This window comes from Lissotriton vulgaris, chromosome 7 (genome assembly GCF_964263255.1).
Source record: "Lissotriton vulgaris chromosome 7, aLisVul1.2, whole genome shotgun sequence".
In the NCBI taxonomy this organism is placed as follows: Eukaryota; Metazoa; Chordata; class Amphibia; order Caudata; family Salamandridae; genus Lissotriton; species Lissotriton vulgaris.
This window is the reverse complement of record NC_141695.1, coordinates 1,771,654,090-1,771,666,513: the sequence shown is the minus strand read 5'-3', so window position 1 is coordinate 1,771,666,513 and position 12,424 is coordinate 1,771,654,090.

The following is a 12,424-nucleotide window of genomic DNA, read 5'->3' as shown; positions in this document are numbered from 1 at the left end:
ATTTACATAGTGCACTTTCCTTACAAACCTTTTCATTCCTGAGTGGTGTTCTACTAACATTCTTAAGTGATGAAAAGTACTTTTACACACTTTTCTTGAAAGACAAGCCAGAGAATGTCCATACTTCTTAGTATATTTTCTTACATTACATGGATCTAGTCCTTGTAACAACCTAATCTTCTGTTTAACACTTTTCTGTGCGTAATGTTGTAAAACATTTCACATTATATCAATAGATTCCTGTCAAATACTGCAACTACTGCTACAATCCCTCTTATCTACAGGAGCCTGTGTGCAATTCCCTTGCACTTCTTCAGCTATTCATTCTTCTGGAATGGAATAACCATTCCTAAATTTTACAATAGTGACCTCAAGTATCAACTGCAAATTTTTTATTATTTTGTCGAAAGTAACTTTTTTTCATGAAAGGTGACACCTTGAGACCAAATATTGGAGGTGATTCGTCAAATTTGGCATATCCCGGAAACTGAAGCAATTAAACAATGATCTGACAGAATGCTCAAATAAGTGGTGAGAAATCTTGAGCATCACAGCCTTTGAGTCTTGAATGGCTGGGTGGGTCCGGACATTCCAGCTCATCCAGGGGCTAAGAGGAATCGTCCCATGCAGAGGGGTTGGAGCCAAGGATGAGGACTTCTGTTTTTTCAGAGATGAGTTTCAGGCAGCTGTTCTTCATCCAATTGGCTACGGCTTTCATCCCTTCTTGGAAGTTTTGTTTGCTGAGGTTAGCTTCATTGGTGGGTGAGAGGATAAGCTATGTGTCGTCAGCATAAGTGATAATGTTGAGCCCATGGTTCCTGAAGATGGATACAAGGGAGCCATGTAGATATTGAAGAGGGTGGGGCTGAGGGATGAGCCCTGGGGCACTCCACAGTTGGTGTCTGCCAGTCCAGAGAGATAGAGCGGGTGTCTGACCTGTTGGGTTCTGCTGGTGAGGAATGAGCATATCCAGTCGAGGGTATTGTTGCACGTGCCAGCGTTGTGGAGTATTGTAGCTAGAGTGCAGTGTGAGACAGTGTTGAAAGCAGCCGAGATGTCCAGAAGGATGAGGGTTGCTGTTATGCCCCGCTGGAGGAGTGGGCTGATGTCATTGGTGACAGCAAGGAGAGTGGTCTCAGTGCTGTGGTTGCTGAAGAATCTGTATTCGGAGATGTCCAGGACATTGTTAGCATCAATGAAGTTTGCAAGCAAATATGGGTCTACAACAAATGTGTTGTTTATGCATTCCATTACATTGCGGTTGTTACAACGACCGCGTTGTTTCTACGCAATCCATTACATCACAAGTGGTTTCAATGACTTGCTGTAGGGGGCGCGATGGACTTAGGACGACTATAATTTACTATTCCAACTCCACCGTGTTCAACAGTAGGGAAGGTGTTCGAATAGTAAATTATACTATTCCTTAGTTTAGCTCGCCCCAAAAGCACATTACTGAAACGACTTGCGATGTAATGAATTGCGTCGAAACAACAAGTGTGTTTTAATGACCACGTTGTAATGGAGGCACGTTGTGGAAACAGCAATGTAAACGCTGTTTTCCTTGCTAGCTGGGTGTTGATGTCCTTTTTGAAAACTTTGGCTGTGAATGGAAGCAGGAGATCGGCCGGAGGTTTTTGAGGTCTGTCGGGTTGTTTGATGGTTTCTACAGGAAGGGGTTGACCTCGGCGTGTTTCCAATCATTGGGGTAGTTGGCGGTCTCGAGGGAGCAGTTGATCGTCCGACATAGTTTGGGTGCGATGGCCAAGGCGGCTTTGAGGAAGATGTAGGATGGGCAGAGGTCTAAGGAGGCCCCAGAGTGGATGCTTTTCATGGTCTTCAAGATGTCTTCTGCTGTGAGTGGGGTCCAATAAAGCAGGGTTTGTTAGGCGGCGTAGCTTGGAGTGGGAGCAGGAGCGATGTGGAGTTCATGGTTTCAAAGTTGACGTAGATAATTTTGATCTTAAGGTGGAAGAAGGTGCTGAGGGTGGGACATCTGTTGTTTTGCTGCAGGGTTTGGTGAATTCCTTTGAACTATGGTGGGAGACACTTGGTTATTCATTACCTCATTGGCCATAAGTCATTCCACAGCCTTTAAGTCGCTCAGGATGGAGAACCTATTTAAAAAGGGAGCATGATCAGATGCCGCCACAGGGCCTTGTCTTTGTGCTGGAAAGAGGAGAGGTGGTGTGTAGAAAAACTCAAAAGGGAGAGTTACCACCTTTGTTTCAGCAGGGTTGTGAGTTGGCTTAGCGCTCAAGATATCAGGTACACATACAGACCTGCGAAAATATAAACCAGCACAATCACATTCAGTAACTTTCTTGAACTGCCCCACCCATCCCACCCTTCTGGCCATTAAAATTTCATTCAATCCCCATGCATTAAAATGCTTATGCTTGGCTTGAAGAGCCAAACTTGTTGCATAATTCTTCCCAAGACCCATGCTGCCCAACATTCAGCAGAGGAACCTCAGCCAGAATCAGGACATAGGGATAGTCTGCAAGGGGAAGGCTCAGATTGTCGGGTCATGGGGGATGTGAATACCTACCAGTGGCCAGTATGGGTGGCAATGGGGATTCTGTTGATCTCTGGGTGAGCACCAGTTTGAGTTACTCCACTGTCCTGGTGGTCAACAAATGAGGATGGTCTAGAGGTCTTCTCGGCTAGCTAGATAGGAATAGTGGTACCAGTAAGATGGTCGCTTGGAACTATGTTTGCATGAGTCGGTGGGGTACAAGGAATGGAGCAAGCTCTTGTGCACTTTATGTGATCATGCAAACAATTATGGAAGGCAGGAAGCACTGAGTTTTCAAGATTAACCATATGGGCCATCACTAGTTTTACTTTGCCCCCAGTATTTTCCCAAATTTATTGCATAATGCGTCAAAGGTCAGTAATTCCAAGAGTGGTATGTTGTCAGTCTGGCATTCTGTATTTTGGGCCAGAGATATGGGCATTGTTTGGATCCATGTGAGCAGTTGGTTCATAGCGGTTTTGGAAACGGGTTGTTTGTTCTTGCTGCACTCATTCTTTCCAGGTTGTCTTTTTCTCTTGACCACTAAAATAGGCTCATGTTAATGCAATGTGGTTTGCCCAGTGATGCTTTTGGATGGAGTGCTGTTTCAGGTCTAATGACCAGAGCAGTGGGGACTGGGACCGGGGCGACCCTCACTTCCCAGTTGCTGGTGCTTGCAATATCTGAGTCGAGACAAGGACCCAACATTGTTCCGTAGTCAAAGGAAAGTCTACGTTCAGTTAATTCGATCTCATTGCTTACAATCCTTACAACCCACTCGAGTATGCTTTTGATCAAAACAAAAGGGCGGGCAACCTTAACACCATCTTTATGTTTTCCCATGGTTATCCGTCAAAGAGGCACATTATCAAGAATGGCGTTAAAAATTATCGCCGGTTTAGGGGCAGGAAACTGCCCATAAAACGGCGATAAAGGGCTTGATAATATGCTCTTGAGAATTCCAATGGAAGTCCATGTTCAGGTGTGAACATGGGCTTCTATTGGAATTCTGCAGGGTATATTATCAAGTCATTTATCGCTGCTTTAGCATCAGTTTTCTGCCTCTAAACCAGCAATAATTTTAACGCCCAAATGAACAATATATGAAACCCCATCAATATCCAACCGTTCGTTAAACATACATCTATACTACTATTATAAAGAAGAACCTTGCACCTTTGAGGCGGGTAAACTCGGGAACCACAGCGCCAATCCACACACCCGATACATCATTGTAATCGTCAGGGTGTGCAGATGGACATAGGCTATATAAAGTATAAAAATATGCGTTAGAGAACTTTGCACCTTTGAGGCGGGTAAACTCGGGAACCACAGCGCCAATCCACACACCTGATACATCATTGTAATCATCATTGTAATCGTCAGGGTGTGCAGAGATTACTGGACAAAGAAATCGATTTCCGTAAACATCTAAAAACCTGGATCTTTAATCTACAAGATATGACTGCCAGAAGCCTAGTGTAATTCGGGTCTCGGTCAAGTAAGCATAGGAACTACCTAACACCTGGTGGTTCTTTCTGGGCGCCTAGATGCTCCTTGGAGCGATTGCCGCGCGTTATAAATTGGCACTTACATTACATTACATTACATGGACATAGGCTATATAAAGTATAAAAATATGCGTTATTTAAAAAATTAACATTAAAAAAAGTAGTTCCTTGAAAGTAGCGCCGGCTGCATCCTGCGTGCTGACATCAGGAGCGCGGGGAGGAGCGGCGTCCAGGAACGTGAGTGACCTGCAGTTGGGTTTCCAGAAGCGGCAGGCCCGGCTCGCTGGTTAACCACTCGTTCGTGCCCCTGCCAGCATGTCCACATTTCCGCCAGCTGCTGCCTAAAAGCCACCTCATGATTTCATTAACCTGGTAGTCTGCCTGAGCTGCGAGCGCGTCCATCTGCAGCGCGCTCCATCCCCGAGTGCCGCCTCCCCTTCCCCACACATTGCTCTCAGCCCTAATCCCAGCTGGGATGCTCGCAGCTAATGATCCCTGATATGACTTCCTTCTAGAGAGAGACCAGGAGAGAGGGAGGGAGGGGAGACAAGCAAGATCGACAGGGCTACTCTCAGCGTCCGACTCAATCTCTCTGGATTTGCTACATTAGCAGGCAAGCTGGCGTCGGGTATCAGAGCGGCCGAGCTTTGATTAGAGAAATCTCTGCATTAGCATTATTAAAGGAGAATTTGTGCGCAAATGTGATGACACACGGTCCGGAGCCCGGGTCTAAATTCAGAAGTGAAATAAAGTAAAAGCTAAAAAAAAGGTCTCCCGTTCCTCGCTCTCTGCCCACATCTGCCTTTTAAGGCGCACGTTTCCCGCCCCCTCCAAAGGTGGCAGAAAGATAATCCCTCTGTGGCTCTGCTGGGATGTACAGGGAGGGTCAAGGACATGCCAGATGGATACCGCTGTGAATTGCTTTTTACCCGTAAAAGGGATGCCTCACTGGAAGCATGCAATTGTTTTCTCTCACACAAACAGGCAACAGTAATTTCCAGGCACCCAGAGTAGTGTGCGCACATTTATCAGAAGCCTGCTACAGTGCAGGTAGTTGCAATCTGCAAAGCAGTGTGGAGATTCAAGGTGGCCTCGCTCTCTGGGAATCTTGGTCACTGAGCAGTCCCCTTCTTACACCCCTTTGCCTTTCATGAATTACAGGAAGGCCCACTGGAGTTATGTGACTGTGGGGATGCAGGGCTTTTCTCAAGGTGGCCTCACTCTCTGGGAATCTTGGTCACTGAGCAGTCCCCTTCTTACACCCCTTTGCCTTTCATGAATTATAGGAAGGCCCACTGGAGTTATGTGACTATGGGGCTGCAGGGCTTTTCGCATAATTGTATATTTGCCGCATTTGCCTCCTAATCCATCCATCATCTGCCTCATAATCTGCAGAGTTTAACAAAAAAAGTTTCTGGCTCTGTTGAAAAGTTAGAAAAAACACAGCGACATGTTGCCGCGCGGTGGAAAGACCTTCGCAAACATTGACTGGTCACCTTTCTATAACTTATTGCTATATTTGGGTGTTAAACTGGTAGTAATAAGGTACAACTAATGCACAGACAGTGCTATCAAGTTTAAAAATGTCAAAATCTATCTATACTACTATTATAAAGGAAGAACTTTGCAGCTTTGAGGCGGGTAAACTCTGGAACCACAGCGCCAATCCACACACCTGATACATCATTGTAATCGTCAGGGTGTGCAGATGGACATAGGGTATATAAAGTAAAAAAATATGCTTTATTAAAAAAATTAACATTAAAAATAAAAGTAGTCCCTTCGAAGTAGCGCCTGCCACGACCTGCGTGCTGACATCAGGAGCGCGGGGAGGAGCGGCGTCCAGGAACGCGAGGAGGAGCGGCGGACATGGTGCAGGGGAGGAGCGGTGAAGAACTCTGGAATGGTGGTGAGGACCGGCGGACAGGCGGGAGGAGCGGTAAGCGGCGAGGAGTGGCGTAGCGGTGAAATGAGGAGCGCGGGGGAGGAGCAGCGGCTGAGGTAAGGCTCCGGGCAGACAGGGGTCGGGGCAGGCGGGGGACGGGGCAGGCGGGGGACGGGGCAGGCGGGGACTGGGCAGGCGGGGGACTGGGCAGGCGGGGGACGGGGCGGGCAGGGGGCCGGGGCGGGCAGGGGGCCGGGCTGCTGCACAATGTGCGGTGAAATGAGGAGCGCGGAGGAGGAGCGGGGGCTGAGTTAAGGCTCCGGGCAGGCGGGGGTCGGGACAGGCGGGGGCGGGCGGGGGCCTGGGCTGCTTGACAATGTCGGGGCGGGCGGGGGGCCGGGCTGCTGCACAATGTCAGGCGGGCGGGGGGCGGGAAAGCCTGATTGCTCCCGGACAAGGTCGGGACGGGCTGCTAGTTTTAAATAAAGTAAATAATAGTATAGGTATCAGGTTCCAGTGAAAGAAGAGAAAAGAAAAGAATGGAACCCAAATCCATTTCCTAGCATCACCTATTCGTCTGAGAGATGCAGTAAAAAGTCTGTCACCATTAAGGTAAAAATAGTATTTATAAAATGGAAAAGATGTAAATAGAGTCTAAGAGTAGTAAATGATCACCTGTTCAATTAATACGCCAGTCAGGTCCACAATTCCTCCACTATTTATATCCAACTCTTAAACCATCTAGAATATTGATATACCATAATTGCTCAAAAATATTCAAAAATAATATCCACATACGAGTAACCAAAGTTCACATCATTAAATCCAATCTCTCATTATTCAGATTATTGCCCCATCCATCAGTAATAGCCAACAATATAAGCCAGTGTCAATACTACTTATTATACTCTATTGAGAAAGTGTGTCAAAGGCTCATGCAAAACGACCATCCCTGTGCACACTGAAGTCGTATACAAAATGTAAGTCTGAACAATAATTATTGCTTTGTTTAAAATTTATGTTTAACGAACGGTTGGATATGGATGGGGTTTCATATACTGTTCATTTGGGTTGCAGCCCTGAGGAAGTCAATGTGCCTATACTTGTCACGGCGAAACACGTGTTGGCTGCTGCTTCTGAAGAAACTATTAATATCCATATGATGAACTTGGACTTGAAGAAAAAAAACGCTTTGGGAACACTAGATCTAGGATATTGGATCAATATGTGGACTGTGTATTCTGGTGACTGTGTCATTTTGACTAAATTGGACTTACTGACACATAATATTCATGTTATATTTTGATTTATATGTATGGGTGCTCGGTAGGAAAGTTGTAAATCTTAGTTATACCTTGGTAAACTGTGACGGGTGTCTTGGTAACCACATCCTCTTCCCTAAAAGCACCCTGATTATTCTGACTTTTTACTTCTCTTTATTCCCTTGATATTGCAGAGCGCCCGTCTGTCTGTTGGTTACCCCCTCTTTTCATTATAATTTTAACGCTGTTCTTGATAATATGCCCCAAAGTGTTTGCCGTTGGCAACCAAGCCAAACAAGCCACCAGACCAGGTTCTGGGAAGGAAGAAAAAGGCCCTACCTCAGCAATGCAGCAAAATGTCCCAACTGCACGGACTAGTCAGGAAGGTCAAAGGGATCAAGCTGACAAACTGGGAGTGTCTTAAAAGTGTCCAGCTCTTGCAACAGTAAGAAAAGTAAACTGAAACGTACCTCTGCCCTTGTTCCTGCCACCACCACACCACATGCACAGCTTAGTTCAAGAAGATTGGAAGTCTGAAAGTGGATCACCTATTATCAGAATTAACACTCTAACATCAGCACTAGAACGCTCTGGCAGCGGAAGAATTGAATGTGTTATTGCTCCTTATATTCCTTTGGTGGACCACCCTCCATAGACTCTGACCAGTAACCACACTTCTGCCTACTCAACTCTGCTGTCAGGCATCAAGCGGGCACCAAGCAGGTAGTAAGTAGTGGGCGCCTGTTGAGGTTGGCCCTTTTTGCAGGGTCGTCCCAGAACTTTTTGCCTTCCTCCTGTTTTTTCTGACCAGTTGTGGGTGGTTTTTAAGTGTGGGGTGAAAATCCGTTCACAGAATTTGCGGATTTTCGGCAATTTTGCGATCCGCGAATCACGCGAAATTCCTGAAAAATCCACTTGCGGGCGGATTTTTTTTTCACATACATTTATTTACCCAATGAGGTAGCACTTACTGATTAGCCAGAATAAAGTACTCCAGCTGAGTAGAGGTATGGCACACATGGTGGCATCTTCGTGGATAAATATGCAGGCAGGATTTATTCTGGCACGATGCTCCTGTCCGAAAAATTAAACCTCAACAGGAAGCACTTACAGATATAAATAAAACAGGTGCCCGAGTTGAAGCTCAAATTCAGGAACGCATTATAATCAGCCCAAAAAACTAGTGAGCACCATCGAGGCTATGCAGGTGTGCTTTCTCCCCAGATATACCGTCTACAAGTAGCTGTAATCCTTGATGGAGGTCTTTGCCTCCACAAGTTTCTCGAGCGCAATTCCCGTGTTCTTCCTGTGACCAGGGAGCTGCTTTCTCCTCATCTGCTGCTCTGATCGGCCTCTGACCCTTTATAAACAAGAGGCATGTGAACTTGCATAGAAGCCTCACCCGTCTAGCCCCGCACCACACACACACACACACACACACTAGGGTATGCAACATCTTCCCGCCCTTTCCCCCACTGTGATGGACAGCTCACTCGAGGGACCTCGGCGCCTATCGGCGCGGTGGCAAAGGTACAGACACACGTGGTCACTGGAGACAACTCTTCTGGCCCTTTATGCAGCTGCAGTGTAGGAAAAGCACTATACATTTACCCAATTTGTGCAAATCCGCGAGTTCACAATTTCTTAACAAACTCGCGGATTTGTTTGCGATTTCGTGAAATTTTGCAGACCGCAAATCCGCAAAATTTGCCCATACTTAGTGGTTTTATGACTTTGGGTACTCAGTCACCGCTGTGACGTGGCACATAAAGTGGTTGCCACATCTGTTGTAGATGACCCAGGAGACTCTTTTTGCCCGTAATCAGGTTGAGGGGTCGAGGTTGTGTTCAGTCGGGAAGGTGGATCAGGGATCCCCAACGATAAGAGCTAGGTTCTCTTGGCTGCCCCGCTTGTCTGATTGGGCGGCTCCTCGTCTTGTGATCACCGGCCGGAGTTAACCGTTTGATCCGAAGTGTCGGTAGTGGAGAATAACTTGGCTCGACCTGAGTGCACCAGGTGAGTGATTTGATTCCTGGAAAAATGTGGCGCCATGCTTGAATGGCACAAGCCTATGGGCTGTGCCTTGGAACAGTCTCCGGAACTGTCTTGGTTTGAATTTGGTGGGTTTGTGGATCCTTCTAAAGACACAGAGTGTTTGCGAAGAGTCTACCAGGACAACTGGAAATTTGGCTTACTCTTGAATAGGTCTGGGGCTTGGGCCTGTCTTCTTGTCTTGGGGCAGTGTTTGGACTGTCTTGTCTTGGTGCGGTCTCAGGACTGACTTGTTTTGGTCAGATTAGAGCCTGACTTGTTTAGGTTCAGTCTGAGGACTGACTTGCCATGGCACAGTCTGTCTGTGAGTTTTTTGTGTGAATATTGTGCACGATCAGTTTGTTTTTGGTACGGTCTGAGGACTGTCCTTTTTGGAAAAAAAAGAAGGCACTTTCAATTGCTTTACAGAGCAAAATAATGAATTTGGCTCCTTTGTGGAAATGCCTGGAATGAGTTTCTTGTTGTCATTGTTGTTCTGCAGATGCATGATTGGAAGAAGATCAGCCGGCGCAAATAATAGTAATAATATAAATATATATATATTTTTTTTTTTTGCATAGGATGAATGGTTTGAGAAAGGACGAAAGAGTGCATAATGGAGGGAGAATGTGAAATAAGACAGTTAACCCTTTGGATGCGTCCGCAATTTTGTGAAAATTACACGCTTGTGCAAATCAGCCGTCCGACGCACATGCCACCTGTGATGTCGGATGGCCAGGGGCTCAAGTAATTCATTCATGATCGATTTGAGTGTGTTGAATTTATATTTGCCCTCATTATAGAATGTGTATTTAATTTAATTTGAAAAATGGATTGTGAACATTCGAGGTAATATATATATATTTGTGCTGAACAGACATTTAAAAATGCAGTAGGAGAGATGAAATACACAGTTCGTGATTCAGTTTGGTTTGGCAAGCTTACTGCGGCCTCCAAGATACGAAAGGAGTTGGCTCATTGGACAGGGAGTCCCGGAGCAGCAGAAAGGGAAGTGTGAACAGAAGAAAATGAGCTTGAAAGGCAGACAGAATTAGATTTAGAAGGAAAAAATATGATGGTTTAACCCTTTCGCTGCGGCGGCTATTCCGCCGCAGCGCTAAAGGGGCGGGGCGGCCGCGCGGCCACCGCATGCTGGTGACAGAACCGCTCCGTCACCAGCTACAGTTGAGCTGTGCTGGTGACGGAGCGGTTCCGTCATGACCCACCCCGCTCATTAAAACTGCCGCGCAGGCGCGAAATCAGTGCCGCGCAAGCGCGGCGGCCGGGCCATGACGGAACCGCTCCGTCATCAGCACAGCTCAACTGTAGCTGATGACGGAGCGGTTCCGTCATCAGCAGGGGAGGGGATAGAGAAGGTTTGCTCAGAAAAGTTGCTTGCAGGGAATGAAAGTAAGTTACAATGTGTTGTTTCACAAGCAGAAATAAAAGGTGCTCAGGAGTTTTTAGAGCTCAGATGCTCCCTCAAAATATGGACAGGCTAAAATTAATTTGAATAAGTTGTCTAGGGCAAATGTGAATTCTTTTCAGAAGGTAAATAAGAACACATTTCAACAGGTTGCTGCATTTGAAGATGATGTTTTTTGGCTCTAACATTTCTGGCATTACCAAGTACATTGTGGCAACTGTGAAAGGTCCAGATTTCCCCACATAGGTAGGAATATCGAAGTTGAAAGAGTTTTAAAAGAGAAAATACAAAGTCAGTTTGAGAGAGGGTTGCTGCAACAATAAGCTCATTTTAGAAAGGATGCCAATTTGCTATTTGTGGGGCTGATGGGAAAAGTTTAGTTTTTGCAACAACAAAAAAAGAGAACACATTACTGTACACCAGATGGTGTTAAATGTCAGATTCCTGATGAGTATGTACAGATTAAAAGGGCCCAGCAGGAAGCAGCCATCGTATTGTTTTCAGAAATGAAAGTTGTCAAATATCCCCCTCATTTTATTGCTTTAGAAACTGGATTTAAATGGAGTAATGTGCGTGAGCTTCTTAGAAGGGGGGATTTGATTGTTTGTAGATCCTTTTTCCCTGTGTTTTTGCAATAGCGACCGGGTTGTAGACATTTGTAATTATTTGGTCTACACTGCCTCGTTCTGTTACGTATTCAACATAGCATAGTGCAATGAGTGTTTTGGTGGGTGTTTCAGAAGCATTAGTTGTAACACATGTCTGGCGCTCTCTTGCTCTGATCATTGGTCCTTTTTACCATGGATTTTCTATTTCAGTTCATGCCTAGTTGTGGTGAGCATGTGATGGGTGTGGCATCCTACTATTACTGCTCTCAGACAGGTGAATGTTTGATGATGGGCACTAATGTAAGTAATGAATAGTGTTTGACCCCCTCCACTGAGTTTTGCGGATGTGCCATCCACTTTATGGGCAACAGGCAAAGTAGAGCTGGGATTCCTACAGATTTCATGAGCCTTTTTGTATATGATACAAGTTTTGGTTGAGAAAGAGTCACCTGGTAAATTATAACATTTCCATTTATTTTGATGGCGTTTACAATTTTGTGCCTGATTGGTGTGAAGTTCATGAAAATTTGGTTTTCCAGCATCCTGCTGTTCAAGCCATTGCTATGCTTCTGCTTCTGGTTCTTTGTGCTGCTCCAATTTTTTTATCACTGATCTAAAATACATTCTTTGGCGGTACTATTGATTCCAATATTAGATCTCTGTCCGGATTCACATTGACTGGTAGGAGTCAAAGGCTCTGCAGTGCTTCTTAGGACTATACTGAACGACAGAGCATCCATAAAATTTTTTAAAAGGGGTAGATACTTGCTCATCGTTTCAGACACACATCAAAGTTGTAGTGACAGTACAGGTAAATAGTGTTGGACATGGCATCCTTGTTGTGGTTTTCCCTGACCTTTTGCCTCCAACTCCTATGTTTTTGATGCTGTACTGGATTTAGTTTCTGTTGGCGTAGATGCTTTGGGCATTTTGCCGCTGCTGGACAGTGTTACGGTGCAAGTGCTTCTTGTGTAATGTGATATTGTGCTTGTTTCTCCCTGATTTGCATATTTTGTTTTGCCAGTAGATCCATAGTGAAGTGCTAGAGCTAGTTGATCGGGTGCTACTGGTGAGCTTGTGGTGCTGATTATTGCGCCCACATGAATGGCCCTGAAAAGCCATGTTGGTACTGCCACAGCAGTTCCTGCTTCCAGTTTGTACAAAGCGGACCCCTATGGTGAGC